The sequence below is a fragment of the Saimiri boliviensis genome, chromosome 1 (genome assembly GCF_048565385.1).
Source record: "Saimiri boliviensis isolate mSaiBol1 chromosome 1, mSaiBol1.pri, whole genome shotgun sequence".
NCBI lineage: Eukaryota > Metazoa > Chordata > Mammalia > Primates > Cebidae > Saimiri > Saimiri boliviensis.
This window is the reverse complement of record NC_133449.1, coordinates 82,391,097-82,405,893: the sequence shown is the minus strand read 5'-3', so window position 1 is coordinate 82,405,893 and position 14,797 is coordinate 82,391,097. Positions and strand designations below refer to the sequence as shown.

The window sequence follows — 14,797 nt, the reverse complement described above, 5'->3', positions numbered from 1 at the left end:
TGTTATATGGATGTGGTTTGTGGCGCCCTGAAACAATTTAAATAGCAACATCAAAGATCAGTGATCAAAGCTAGCCATGGTGACATGTGCCTATAGTCCCACATACTCAGGAGGCTGAGGCAGAAGAATCACTTGAGGCCAAGAGTTTGAAGCTATAGTACTCTATGATTGTGCCTGTGAATAATCACTGCACTCCATCCTGGACAACATAGCAAGACCCCATTTCTAAAGAAAATTAAAATAAGAAAAAGATCACTGACCACAGATCGCCACAACATATAATAATTATGAAAAAGATAGAAATATTGTGAGAATTACCAAAATGTGACACAGAAACACAAGGTGAACACATGCTATGAAAAAATTGTGTTGATAGGCTGGATGTGGTGGCTCACACCTGTAATCCCAGCACTTTGGGAGGCTAAGATGGACAGATCATCAGGTCAGAAGGTAAAGACCATCCTGGCTAACACAGTGAAACCTTGTCTCTACTAAAAATACAAAAAAATACAAAAAAAAAAAAAAAATTAGCCTGGCGTGGTCTCATGCTCCTGTAGTCCCAACTACTCAGGAGGCTGAGGCAAGAGAAGCACTTGAACCGGGGAGGCAGAGGTTACAGTGAGCTGAGATGGCACCACTGCACTCCAGCCTGGGCAACAGAGCAAAACTCCATCTCAAAAAAAAAGAAAGAAAAAGAAAAAATGGTGTTGATAGGCTTGCTCAACACAGGATTGCCACAAACCTTCAAAATTTTGTTTGTTTCCTTGTTTCTTTGTTTCGAGACTGAATATCTAAATAAAACCTCAGGAATGTAGAAAAAATGAGTAATGAAAAAGTGAAATCAATGAGATATAAAAGTATAATACAGAAAATTAACAAAACTTAAATTTATCAATATTGAGAATGAAAAAGGAAAACATCACAACAGACCCTACAGATGTTGAGGAGAGGGGTGGAATAAGAGAACAAACCATGGAAGACCCAACCTCCAATTTGTTTGAGTCAGACAAATGCTAACGCAACTCACCAAAGCTGACAGAAGAAATAGAAAATCTAAAGCGTTTTTCTTTTTTTTTGGAGACAGGCTCTTGCTCTGTTGCCCAGGCTAGAGTGTGGTGGCACGATCACTGGTCACTGCAGTGTTGACCTCGCAGGCTCAACCAATCCTCCTGCCTCAGCCTCCCAAGTAGCTGTGAGTATAAATGTGCCAGTACCACACCTCGCAGGTTCAGAATTGCCTGCTCCCATTTGCCTGGCTTCTTCTGCTATCAGTGCCCACTCCCATCTTGGAGGTGTGTCTGGGACTGCACACTCCATGTAGCTGGCAGGAGCCAAGGACAAGCAGGAGCCCCACCCCTTCTGAGTTGGTGAGGCAGGAGCTCCCTGGGTACAGCTGCAGTGGCCCAAGCCTGGCTGTGAACCTGGGCATCTCTGTGCTCTTAGGGGCCCAGGAAGACCTCCCAGCACCCCCACAGGCTCAAAGTGCCTGCTCCCACTGCCTGGCCTCTCCCTGCTCCCGGTACCCACTCCAATTGTGGAGCAAGATTGGGGCCAAGCCCAGGCGGTGTTGCAGCCCAGCCAGGTGGGTACATGCTTGGGGCAGCCCTGACATACCAGGCCCCTCCAGACTCTCTGTACCCACGAGTGTGGGAGGGAAGCTGAGGGGAGGCTGAGGGCAGCTCAGTGCTGGCTTGCTGGTATCCCTTGGCGCAAACAGTCTGGGCAACATGAACAGCAGGGGAGGCAGACAGGCTCCTGGGCAGAAGGGAACAGGAACGTGGTGAAGCCCCACCTTTAGGCAGGGGAAGGCCTGAAACCTGGGGGCTGGGCATCCAGTCCTGTGGACTGGAGGCAGAACTCAGGGCACTTTTTCCTGGGCCCACCCATGGCTGCCCATGGACCAATCAGCATGCACTTCCTCCTTCTGAAGACCATAAAAACCCCTGGACTCAACCAGAGCATGTTAAACGTTGAGACAACCAGCTGCAGAGAGGAACCACCATCTCCAGGGCCTCCTCTCCACTGAAAGCTGCAGACAATGGGACGACCAGCAGCAAAGAAGAGCCACCCTCTTTGCTGAGGGCTGAATGCTTGTCAGGACTACCTGCCTGCAGACAGGAGCCACCCACTACAGTTCTCCTCTGAGCTGCTCTAACACTCAGTAAAGCTCCTCTTCATCTTGCTCACCCGTTACTTGTCTATCTACCTCATTCTTCCTGGACACAGACAATAACTTGGGAGAAGGTGTCACTGACCACAGGTTTCTGACCAGAAAAGTTATATCCCAAAGATCCTGTAACAATACAGCATATATATTTTCAATGAATTTAAAAAAAAAAAAAGAGAGAGGAAACATTTTCTAACTCTTTATATAAAGCTAATTTAACCTTGATTATTCTTTTCTTTTTTCTTTCCTTCCTTCCCTTCCTCCCTTCTCTTCCCTTCTCCTCCCTTCTTCCTCCCTCCTTTCCTTCCTTTCCCCTCCCTTCCTTCCTTTCTCCTTTCCTCCCTCTCTCCCTCTCTCCCTCTCTCCTTTCCTGCCTCTCTCCCTCTCTCCCTCTCTCCTTTTCTCCCTGTCTCCCTCCCTGTCTCCTTCTCTTCCTCTCTTTCTCTCTCTCTTTCTCTCTTTCTTTCTTCCTTTCCTTCTTTTTTCAGGTTTTTTTTTTTTTTTTTTTTTTTGGTGCCCTGGCTGGAATGCAGTAGTGAAATCACTGCTCACTACAGCCTTGACCTCCCTGGCTCAGGCGTCCCACCTCAGCCTCCTGAGTAGCTGGGATGACAGGTGTGCATCATCATGCCTGGCTGATTTGTCTTTAAATTTTTCTTGTTTTAGAGATGGACTCTTGCTATGTTGCCCAAGCTGGTCTCAAGTTCCTGGGCTCAAGCAATCCTCCCACCTCAGCCTCTCAAAGTACTTGGATTACAGGTTGCACCACCATGCCCAGCCAAGAGCTAGATTTTACATAATATGATGTCAAATGATTCCAGTTTGATCTATTTTTAAAAATGAAATAGTTAAGGGAACTTTTTTTTTAACTTTTCAGTTTAAATTTTTCAAACATATGTAAAAGTGGAGAAAATAGTAAAATAAACCCATGACTTAGGTTTAACAGTGTGTCACTATTTTGCTGATTTTGCTTTATCTATTTACACCTCCCTCCCCAACTTTTTGTCTGTTTTTGCTGACGTACTTTTTTTTTTTTGAGACAGAGTCTCACTCTGTCACTCATGCTGAAGTGCAGTGGTATGATCTTGGCTCACTGCAACCTCCATCTCCTGGACTCATGCAGTTCTAGTATTTCAGCCTCCTGAGTAGCTGGGATTACAGGTGTGGGCCACCACACCTGGCTAATTTTTGTATTTTCAGTAGAGATGGGGTTTTGCCATGTTGGCACCAGGCTGGTCTTGAACTCCTGGCTTCAAATGATCTGCCTGCCTTGACCTCCCAAAGTATTGGGGTTACAGGCATGAGCCGCCATGCCTGGCCTTGCCGATGTACCTTAAAGCAAACCTCAGACATGCCATTTCAGCCATAAATACTTCCCGTATGCATCTCTAATGAATAAGGACTTTTTCATAGAAAATTTTGAAATCTTCAGAATTAGTGTTTAAATATGTCTGAATTATTCAACAATAAATGTTTTAAAAAAGAAGAAAATAGGCCAGGTATAGTTTACCCAGAACTTTAGGAGGCCAACGGAGGTGGATCACGTGAGGTCAGAAGTTCAAGACCAGCCTGGCCAACACAGTGAAACCCCATCTCTACAAAAACACAAAAATTAGGTGGGTGTGGTGGTGGCATCTGTAATCCCAGCTACTTGTGAGGCCAAGACAGGAGAATCACTTGAACCTGGGAGGCAGAGATTTCAGTGAGCCAAGATTGCACCACTGCACTCCAGCCTGGGTGAGAAAGCAAGACTCTATCTCAAGAAAAAAGAAAAGAAAAAGAAAGAAAGAAAATGTGGAGAAAGTCAATTTGATCAATCAAGTTAAAAGGAATACAGATACTCTGCTGTACTATTCATGTAATTTTTCTATAGGAATTTTTCAACAAAAAATTGTCAACAAATTTTGACATTTCAATTTTCATTGAAAAGTTTCTTTTGCACTTTCAGTTCATCAGTAGCTAGTTAGCAATTTTTCTTGTTTTTTTTTTTTTTGAGACTGAGTTTCACTCTTGTCACCCATGCTGGAGTGCAGTGGCAGGATCTTGGCTCACTGCAACCTCTGCCTCCCGAGTTCAACTGATTCTCCTGCCTCAGCCTCTCCAGTAGTTGGGATTACAAGTGTGTGTCACCACACCCAGCTAATTTTGTATTTTTAGAAGAGATGGGGTTTAACCATGTTGGCCAGGCTGCCTCAAACTCCAGACCTCAAGTGTTCTGCCCACCTTGGCCTCCCAAAGTGCTGGGTACAGACGTGAGTCACTGCACCCAGCCAGCAATTCTTTACATAAATAATTATAATTTTTAATAATTATTTTTATAAATTATATTTATAAATAATTATAATTTATATTTATTTATTTGTTTTTGAGATGGAGTCTCACTCTCTTGCCCAGGCTGGAGTGCAGTGGTGCAATCTTGGCTCACTGCAACTTTTGCCTCCCAGGTTCAAGCGATTCTTTAGCCTCAGCCTCTCAAGTAGTTGGGATTACAGGCATCTACCACCAAGCCTATTTTTTTTTTTAATATTTAGTAGAGATGGAGTTTCATCATGTTGTCCAGGCTGGTTTTGAACTCCTGACCTCCACCTGCTTTGGCTTCCCAAATGCTAGGATTACAGATGTAAGCCTAAATGCCCAGCCTCAAATTAGTCTTGAAAACGTAACTGATGTGAGCTCTGCCTCTTGAGAGCTGGCATGAGCCTTAAAGAAAATGTCTTATAAAAATTTTGGGGAAGGGTGGGGAGGGATAACATGGGGAGAAATGTCGAATATAGTATGCACCTATGCAACAACCCTGCATGATCTGCACATGTAACCCAGAACCTAAAGTAAAATATTTTTTAAAAAATTAAAATTAAAAAAAAGAATTTGAATGTGTCTTGTGGAATCCCAAGGCAGAAGTCCTCAGAAAGAGCATGAGATAAGAAAACGGTTTTCAAGCAGGGGAAGTGTCTTCTCATCTTGTCCCTGTCTCTCTGGTCTCATCTCTCTGCCTTGCAACTGTCTCTACTTTTCAATTCATACATCAGGTTACAGCTGAACCTCCGCTTTGAAGTTTTAAAATTTCCTTCACTAAGGAGAATAGTTCAGTCTGAATAAGAATATTACGGTCCAATTTCAAATTCTTGAGAGAAAGAATCTGATGTCCTAGTTTGGGTCAGATATCCTCACATGGTCTGATTATCTGTAACCAAGAAATGATGTCATATAGCAGAGCTATGGCTGTCTGGGGCCCATCTTTAAGGAGGAGGAAGCAAGCTAGGTCTCTGTGAGATAAGCCAACACCCAAAAAGGAGCTAATACAATTGTTGAGTGGGAAGAAAAGTCATGTATATTGCAATTTCATTTCTGTAAAACAAAACAAAACAAAGCTCTATCTATACAAATATGTCTATTGCTAATACATATATTAGAAGAGCCTAGAAAGACTCACAAACAGGAATATATATATTAATATGTATTTTAAAGTTTTCATTATGAAATAATTGTAGATCTACAAAAGAATAGCAAAAATAGTACAAAGAATTGCTGTATACTCTTCACTCAACTTCCCCAAATGTTTAATCTTACATAATTGAGTAAAATGATCAAAACCAAGAAAATAACACTAAATGCCACGAATGAATTTATGAACTGTATTTAAATTTTGTCAACTTTCCCTATGTGCCCCTTTTCCTGGATCAGGATAAAAGACCACACAATGCATTTATCTAACTTGTCTCCTTACTCTAATCTGGGATAGTTTCTTAAATCTTTATCTTTTGTGACCTTCACAATTCTGAAGAGTATGTGCCAATAGTTTTGTAGAGTGTTCCTCATTTTGGTTTCGTCTGATGTTTCTTTTTGATTCAAATCAGGTTATATATGTTGGCCTCATGACTGTGATATTAACTTGGATCACCTGATTAAGGTAGTATCTGCCAGATTTCTCTACTGTAACATTATTTTTCTCTTTGCCATTTAATAAGTATCTTCTGGGGAGATACTGTGACACTATGTAAAAAATCCCATTTCTCCTTTTAGCCCACCAATTTTTGCATTTGTTAATGACTCTTGCTTGAAACAATTTTTATTGTAGTGTCTGGCAAATGGTAATTTTCTGTTTCCATCACTTCTTCATCAATTATTACTTGGAATTCTACTGTAAAGAAGAATTTCCTCCACTCCCCCAATGATTTATTTATTCAACTTGTTATCACTCCAGACTTATGGATATTTGTTTTATTCCATAAGTTACAACCTCTTACTATCATTATTTATTTTGTTGCTTAAATTGTCCCAGATTTGTCTTGGGATCCCCTTCAAGTTAGCTCCTATGTTCTTTCAACATGCCCTGTCACTTTTTTAGCATTTACTTTTTGGCATCATGACATGTTCCAGGCGGATCTTGGTTTTCTCTGTGCCAATCCTGGAACCAGACATTTCTTCCAAAAGCCTTGGTTTCTTTTTTCTTTTTTGAGAGAGAGTTTCACTCTGTTGCCCAGGCTGGAGTTCAGTGACATGATCTGGGCTCACTACAACCTCCACCTCCCGGATTTAAGAGATCCTTGTGCTTCAGCCTCCCAAGTAGCTGAGATTTTAGGCTGGGACTAAAGACGTGCGCCCCCAGGACCAGCTAATATTTGGTATTTTTAGTAGAGATGAGATTTTGCCATGTTGCCCATGTTGAGCTCCTGAGCTCAAGTGATCCTCCCTCAATGGCCTCCCAAAGTGCAAAGATTATAGGTGTGAGACAACACCCCTGGCTGCCCTGGTTTCTTTTCTTATCTTTTTTCTTCTTTTGTAAAATTGCATATATAAAACAAGATCTGGCATCAAGTATATTCATTACTAGTGATATTCCAATAGCTGGAGGCAGGTAGTATTTTCACTGCATTTCATAGAAAAAAAAAAGTGAGGTATGAAGAGGTTAATGCAGCTAATTATTTATTAGATGCTAGAGCCAATATCTGGACCCAAGCAATCTGACTCTATAATTCATTTTTCTTTCTTTTCTTTTTTTTTTTTTTTTTGAGAAAGAGTCTCCCTCTGTTGCTTAGGCTGGAGTACAGTGGCACAATCTCAGCTTGCTGCAACCTCGCCTTCGGGGTTCAAACCATTTTCCCTGCCTCAGCCTCCTGAGCAGCTGGGATTAGAGCCACCAACACCACACACAGCTAGTTTTTGTATTTTTAGTAGAGACAAGGTTTTGCTATGTTGCCCAGGCTAGTCTTGAACTCTTGACCTCAAGTGATCCGCCCGCGTCAGCCTCCCAAACTGCTGGGATTACAGGTATGAGCCACTGCGTGTGGCCTCTTCAAAGCTTTTTAGTAACTGAAGGAAGTGGAAAAATCACAGTGTCCACATAGCATGTGGTCACTACTTGACCTGGCACTTTACATCTGACAGACACTATGTGGCGTGAGCTATTCCCAGCAATCTGTTCATGCTACTCTTCAGTAGGCACAGCATACAGGATGTGTTCCAACTAGGCCATAGGTCTCCTCGAGAGCTAAACACTACATATGGCATTTGTTGAGTCATTTTACTGTCCGCAGACAGAGATATATTTATCAGAGGCATCATTCACCTGGAAAATCTCTGAGCTTCTTACCTATAGGGGATGATTAAATGTGTAAACAAGCTGTTTTTCCTAGTCCCCAATTCACCCGATTATAATTAAGGAAATTCAGTTTGGCTGCAATATTCACTGCTACAGCATATTGGTGGCTTTTTTTGAATCAATGTTAGCCTGGATTTGCTTATAAAAATCTTCAGGTTTCCATTTTAGTAGTATCACTTGAGGGAAAAAAATCCAGAAAATTCTTATGCCAGCTATTCTACATGGTTCCACCTACTGAAAAATATAAAGTGGATCAAAGCTTGTATACTACCAAATCTTAATGCATAGAAAGCTTCGATATTTCTTGTTTTTCATAATATCCAATTTAACACACATAAGCTAAAGATCCCAAGTACAGAAAGGCAGGAAAGAGAGAAAAGGAGGGGCAGAGGGGGCTGTGGCAACTATACTTTTAGGCAGTTTGGTAACACCCCTTCTTTTGCTGCTGCTTTATTGAGGTATAACTGACAAATTAGGTGTACAACACGATGTTCTGATACATGTGTGCATTGTGAAATAATCATCACAATTAAGCTAATGAACCGTCACCTGACATGGTTATGTTTTTGTGTCTATACGTGATGAAAACACTTCCAATGAAATATATGAAATACTTTGTATATTTTCACGACATCCTTGTGCAAGAGCCTTGCTAATCTTTTCTGCATTGTTCCTATTTTATTTAATTAATTATTATTATTATTATTATTTGGAGACAAGGTGTCACTTTGTCGCCCAGGCTGGAGTGCAGTGGTGCAATCTCGGCTCACTACAACCTCTGCCTCCTGGGTTCAAGTGATTCTTCTGCTTCAGTCTCCCAAGTAGCTGGGATTACAGGCACACACCACCACGCCCAGCTAATTTTTGTATTTTTAGCAGAGATGGGGTTTCGCCCTGTTGGCCAGGCCGGTCTTGAACTCCTGACCTAGGTGATCTGCCTGTCTTGGCCTCCCAAAGTGCTGGGATTACAGGCATGAGCCACTGCAGCCAGCCTAGAATTCATGTTCTTGACCACTATACATATTTTATTAATAAAACCAAGGATGCTAGCACAGTATAAACCAATCTCGCCCATATATAAATGCAGTTTTCTAACTAGAGATATTAAAGAATTAAATGTAATAAAAAAGCAGAAAATGCATTAAAAGAATTAAATGTAAAAATCTCAAATAATAAAAAAGAAGAAAATATAAGTGAGTATTAGTCAATCTCAGGCTGAGAGAGAACTCTGTGAGAATACAATGGCCCACTCCCCAGCTGCATCACTCACTTTAGGATATGCTACTTTAGCTGTGGCAGGATCTAGTTAAAAAAGGAAATTGCCATTGTGTGCATTTTTTTTCTCAGGAATCATTCCTGGTTTGTCTGACTGTTTGAACTCTCTTTGCATTGCCTTCTCTGTCAGAACGATCAGCGTTGAATTAGAGCTTTCTCTTTTACTTCCTTGTCTGAATTTGGCATCCTGACCCTGGACTATTGGTCTTCGCACTACTGACCCAGAAACTCCATAGGAAACTGACCTGGTAATTATTCTCCATTCACCACAGCCTCAGGCCCACTTCCAGCCCAGGGACTCAGGGCCCCTCATCTGCCTGAGGCAGGAGTACACGGTCAAAAAAAGAATGAAAAACACACATCCAAGCAAACACAGGAAAAGATGGACAGACTTAATGGTTAAATGTAAAACTATTATTCTATAATTCTATACACATATATGTCCCTGCACACATATGATAATTGACTTTGCAACTGCTAACATTTCTTGAATATTCTTTGCCTAAGACTACCCATTTTTCCATAAATTTATATTTTGAAAAATTTTAAACTTAAAGGAAACTTTGAAGAATAGGACAATGAAGCAAGGTTCAGTGGTTCACACCTGTAATCCCAGCACTTTGGGAGGCTGAGGTAGGAAGATCACTTGAGCTCAGGTGTTTGAGACCAGCCTGGGCAACATAAGAAGACTGTACAAAAATAAAAATAAAAATTAGCTGGGTATGGAGCATACACCTATAGTTCCAGGTACTTGGGAGGCTGAAGTGGGAGGACTGCTTGAGCCCAGAAGGTTAAGGCTACAGTGAGCCATTATTGTGTCACTGCTCTCCAGCCCGGGTGACTACAACAAAACCCTATCTCAAAAAAAAAAAAAAAAAAAAAAAATACTACTACAATGGACACCTACATATTCTTTACCAAGATTCAGCAATCAAGAATTGACTTTTCCTGCTGGGTGCAGTGGCTCAAGCCTGTAATCCCAGCACTTTGGGAGGCTGAGGCGGGTGGATCACGAGGTCAAGAGATCGAGACCATCCTGGTCAACATGGTGAAACCCCGTCTCTACTAAAAATACAAAAAATTAGCTGGGCATGGTAGTGCATACCTGTAATCCCAGCTACTCAGGAGGCTAAGGCAGGAGAATTGCCTGAACCCAGGAGGCAGAGGTTGCAGTGAGCCGAGATCGCGCCATTGCACTCCAGCCTGGGTAACAAGAGCGAAACTCAGAATCAAAAAAAAAAAAAAAAAAGAATTGACTTTTCCCATAAGATTTTAATATTTATTATTTCTACTCAAAAATTCATGTGTATTTTGCATCTTTTCAAAGGCCATATTTCAGGGGTTTCATAACCACCCCTAGTTTGGTGATTTTTTAGAAAGACTCAAAAGGCTCAATATCAGGTTATATTCATGGGTAAGGCTTATTACAGCAAAAAAGTACACAGCAGAAGTTGCAGAAAGAAGATAAGCATTGGGTAAAATCCAGGAGATCAGATACAGGCTTTCAAGTTTTTTCCAACCAGAGCCACACAAGACATGCTTTCCTTCCAGCAGAATCTGTCTACCCAATGCAAATCTCAGAGCCTAAGTCTTTTATGGAAGTCTGGTCACATAGGTCCATTCTGCTACATGACCATCCATGGCAACTGAAAGTCAGGACCCTGATAATGAAACCTGACATACATCCTCAATCTTGATATTTGTGCAAAGCAATCCTGACAAGCTAGTAGGACATGGTTCATTGCTCTAGGTGCATACAACAAAATCATCAATGTTAGCATAAAGTTGGCCAACAGTCAATCATAGGTCCAGGTTTCCTTGGAGATATGCAAGGACAGATCAACCAGAATTGCTGTGTAAATTTCTCATATGATACCTTTGCTTGTTAACGTTCCTGCCATTTGAATTGCCTTTTCCAGAGGCCTAGTTCACGTTGCACATTCTCTCCAGCACACCCCAAGGGCCCTTCCTGGAGCAGGTAATTCCTAAGCATATGCTCAGCTAAGAAACCTTGAGTGATGTCTTTGCAGACCTATTCAATCCAGGAATCTCTTCCTTTTCAGTGAATTTTCTCCTTATTTTATAATTAGTCACATAATGCCTAAGAATAGCTCTTCTGCTATTATCTGATATTGCCATTTAATTTTTCAAGTTTATATTTTCTCCTTAACCAAGTGCTAAACAACAATCATCCTTTAGGTCACTTTGTGTGTATTTTGTTGCTCCTGGAACGAAATATTGATAATAACATACATTTAATAAATATTTGTTAATGCTAACTGGTTCAAAAACTACCCTCCTACAACTTAGTCTTTAAATAATATATAAAAATAATGAAGAGCTGGGCACGGTGGCTCACACCTGTAATCCCAGCACTTTGAGAGGCTGAGGTGGAGGGATTGCTTGAGGCTTGGAGTTTGACCAGTCTGGGCAACATGGCCAAACCCTGTCTCCACAAAAAATAGAAAAAATTAGCCAGGCATGGTGGTGCACTCCTGCAGTCCCATCTGCTTGAGGGACTGAGGCAGGAGGATCCCTTGAGTCTTGCAAGTTGAGGCTGCAGTGAGCTGAGATCACGCCACTGCACTCCAGCCTGGGTGACAGTGAGACCCTGTCTCAAAAAAAAAAAAGTGTTAAGGAAAATGAAGCTGTTTCAACCCAGCTAACAACTAGGTTTGACATTTGGGTGAAGAAGTCATTGCAGCAGTGGTGGTCTACTAAGTTGGTTTATTGCTGCAAGAGAAACCTGTACATAATGTACCTCTACACGCTAAGTCCCTTGCTCGGGCAGTTCTACAAGCCATCAGGAGAGTGCTTGTAACTAATTAGAATGGTGCCTCTCAAACTGTAGCATAAACTGGGAGCACCTGGAGGGCTTGTAGGACACGGATTTCTGGCCCAGCTCCCAGAATTTTCAATTCAGTAAGTCTGAGGTGGGGCCAAATAACTTGCATTTTTAACAAGCTCCCAGGTGATACTGATTCTGCTGGTCCCCTACCATACTTCGAGTGGCAAGGTCCTAGTATATCATTCACACACACTCAACAGCATATACTTTCAGTACTCTAAGTGCAATTTTTAGCAATCTGCTAGGCCATAGTAGAATTTTGGCTTTATAGCACACTGTTCCACCTTTATTTGTCTTGTCTGCTTATACCTGGCTACTATCTTTTATATAAGAATAGTAATATTTTTGCTGTAATGGATCTCCTCTTCAGAATATATTCAATGATAGAATTTCATGCCAGAAAATCCTGTGTATCAATTATTATAACAGTTTCTTTTATAAATGCTTAAAATTGCAAGTGATACCATCTGTCCATTTTTAAATCAATGCTGGCATAAATTAGTCATCATAATATAATGGTCAAGTATCATACCATAATTTACTATTGTCTGATACTGTTCTTGAAACTTGTTCTCTTTGTTCCTCTTTGAAGCTTTTTTTTGTAAATTTATTTTTTATTAATTAATTTTTTTTTTTTTGAGACAGAGTTTCCCTTTGTCGCCCAGGTTGTAGTGAAGTGGCGCGATCTCAGCTCCCTGCAACCTCCACCCCCTGGGTTCAAAGCGATTCTTCTGCCTCAGCCTCCCAAGCAGCTGGGATTAGAGGCACCTGACACCACGCCTAGCTAATTTTGTATTTTTAGTAGAGACAAGGTTTTACCATGTTGGCCAGGCTAGTCTCGAACTCCTGACCCCAATTGATCCGCCCGCCTCGGCCTCCCAAACTGCTGGGATTACAGGTATGAGCCACTGCGTGTGGCCTCTTCAAAGCTTTTTAGTAACTGAAGGAAGTGGAAAAATCACAGTGTCCACATAGCATGTGGTCACTACTTGACCTGGCACTTTACATCTGACAGACACTATGTGGCGTGAGCTATTCCCAGCAATCTGTTCATGCTACTCTTCAGTAGGCACAGCATACAGGATGTGTTCCAACTAGGCCATAGGTCTCCTCGAGAGCTAAACACTACATATGGCATTTGTTGAGTCATTTTACTGTCCGCAGACAGAGATATATTTATCAGAGGCATCATTCACCTGGAAAATCTCTGAGCTTCTTACCTATAGGGGATGATTAAATGTGTAAACAAGCTGTTTTTCCTAGTCCCCAATTCACCCGATTATAATTAAGGAAATTCAGTTTGGCTGCAATATTCACTGCTACAGCATATTGGTGGCTTTTTTTGAATCAATGTTAGCCTGGATTTGCTTATAAAAATCTTCAGGTTTCCATTTTAGTAGTATCACTTGAGGGAAAAAAATCCAGAAAATTCTTATGCCAGCTATTCTACATGGTTCCACCTACCGAAAAATATAAAGTGGATCAAAGTTTGTATACTACCAAATCTTAATGCATAGAAAGCTTCAATATTTCTTGTTTTTCATAATATCCAATTTAACACACATAAGCTAAAGATCCCAAGTACAGAAAGGCAGGAAAGAGAGAAAAGGAGGGGCAGAGGGGGCTGTGGCAACTATAGTTTTAGGCAGTTTGGTAATACCCCTTCTTTTGCTGCTTCTTTATTGAGGTATAACTGACAAATTAGAATTGTATATATTGAAGGTGTACAATTCGATGTTTTGATACATGTGTGCATTGTGGAATAATCACCACAATTAAGTAATGAACCATTATCTGACATAGTTATGCTTTTGTGTGTGTACATGATAAGAACACTTCAGATAAAATATATGGAATGCTTTGTAAATTTTCATGACATCCTTGTGCAAGGGCCTTGCTAATCTTCTCTGCATTGTTCCTATTTTATTCATTTTTTTTTGAGACAAGGTCTCACTTTGTCATCCAGGCTGGAGTGGAGTGGTGCAATCTCAGCTCACTGCAACCTCTGCCTCCCGGGTTCAAGTAATTCTCAGTCTCAGTCTCCCGAGTAGCTGGGATCACAGGCACGTGCCACCATGCCCAGCTAAGTTTTGTATTTTTAGTAGAGACAGCATTTCTACTAAAAATAGATTTAGTAGAAAAATTTAGTTTTCACCATGTTGGCCAGGCTGATCTTGAACTCCTGACCCTCAGGGGTTTCAGATGGGGTTTCACTTCAGTCTGACAAAATGCTGGGATTACAGGCATGAGCCACCACACCCAGCCTGCTCCAATTTTAGTATATACGCTTCTAAAGCAGGCACTTTATCTGTTCTTCTCACAACAGTCCTCCCCAATCCACGAAACAGAACACCAGCAACCCAGATTTAGACTAAACCTCAACTTCCTGACCAGAGGAATTATCTATAGATTATTATTAGGGAAGGTGACACAAGTTGAGAAAATCCAAGTCCTTACCTAGCAGAAAGTCCAAGTCCTTACCTAGCAGATCCAGTCCTTTGGCTCTGGACTCACAGAGGTAGAAGAAGTGAAGCCAGAGGGGCTTGCATGCCTAATGAAACGACCTAGCAGAAACAGAAGGGAATGAGCCCAAAACCCAGGGAAATAGACCTGTGAGGATATACACACAAAGCAGAAGAACGGAGAAAAACAGAGAGAATGAGAAGACTTTTCAATATCCTTGAGTACCTGGGTTCAGAGTAGCTACGGTCAGGGCCTTCCCTATTCTCCCCAGGAACATGAACCACTAAATGTTGCTCTTTGCTTAAATTACTTTGAGTAGGATTTCAGCTCCTTGACTAATAGTAAGGCATATTACATTTTATCTGCTTCTGAGTAATGGCAACTATTTTTAAAATCAATCTTACTCCCACACCTAGAAGGAAAAAAAAATACTGTCAGGTAT

At 41.3% G+C, this 14,797-nt stretch overlaps 2 non-coding genes across 2 annotated transcripts; both read right to left on the bottom strand.

Annotated features, from left to right (window-relative positions):
- Positions 1-8,368: 8,368 nt before the first annotated feature.
- LOC120362159 (U6 spliceosomal RNA) lies at positions 8,369-8,471 on the bottom strand. Its single transcript, XR_005578143.1, has one exon. It is a non-coding gene; the product is annotated as a U6 spliceosomal RNA (small nuclear RNA).
- Positions 8,472-13,736: 5,265 nt separating this feature from the next.
- LOC120362060 (U6 spliceosomal RNA) lies at positions 13,737-13,839 on the bottom strand. The gene has a single exon (XR_005578065.1). It is a non-coding gene; the product is annotated as a U6 spliceosomal RNA (small nuclear RNA).
- Positions 13,840-14,797: the final 958 nt, after the last annotated feature.